This window comes from Nestor notabilis, unplaced genomic scaffold (genome assembly GCF_000696875.1).
Source record: "Nestor notabilis isolate BGI_N333 unplaced genomic scaffold, ASM69687v1 scaffold30201, whole genome shotgun sequence".
Lineage (NCBI taxonomy): Eukaryota > Metazoa > Chordata > Aves > Psittaciformes > Psittacidae > Nestor > Nestor notabilis.
This window is the reverse complement of record NW_009915641.1, coordinates 1-300: the sequence shown is the minus strand read 5'-3', so window position 1 is coordinate 300 and position 300 is coordinate 1.

Here is a 300-nt window from a genome sequence, read left to right as displayed (position 1 = left end):
CACCCCAGGGCCCTGCCGCTGATGGGCACCGGGGCTGCTGCTCCACCACGGAGAGGTGCCCGTGGGCACCCAGGGCGGCACCACATCTTCAATGTTTTGGGGTTTTCCCCCTAAAATTGGTTTCTTGGGCTTTAGGGATTGGGGCGACAGCAGCTCCCCTAGAAATACCAGAGTCAGCTGCTCACTGCAATCACTCAACCGCACTTACACCCCCTTAAGCCAACTGCCCAGGGCAGCAGGAGGAATAAAAGACTTAAGAAAAATGACAGCGACGGCGAAAACTTTATGTCAAAAAGATAA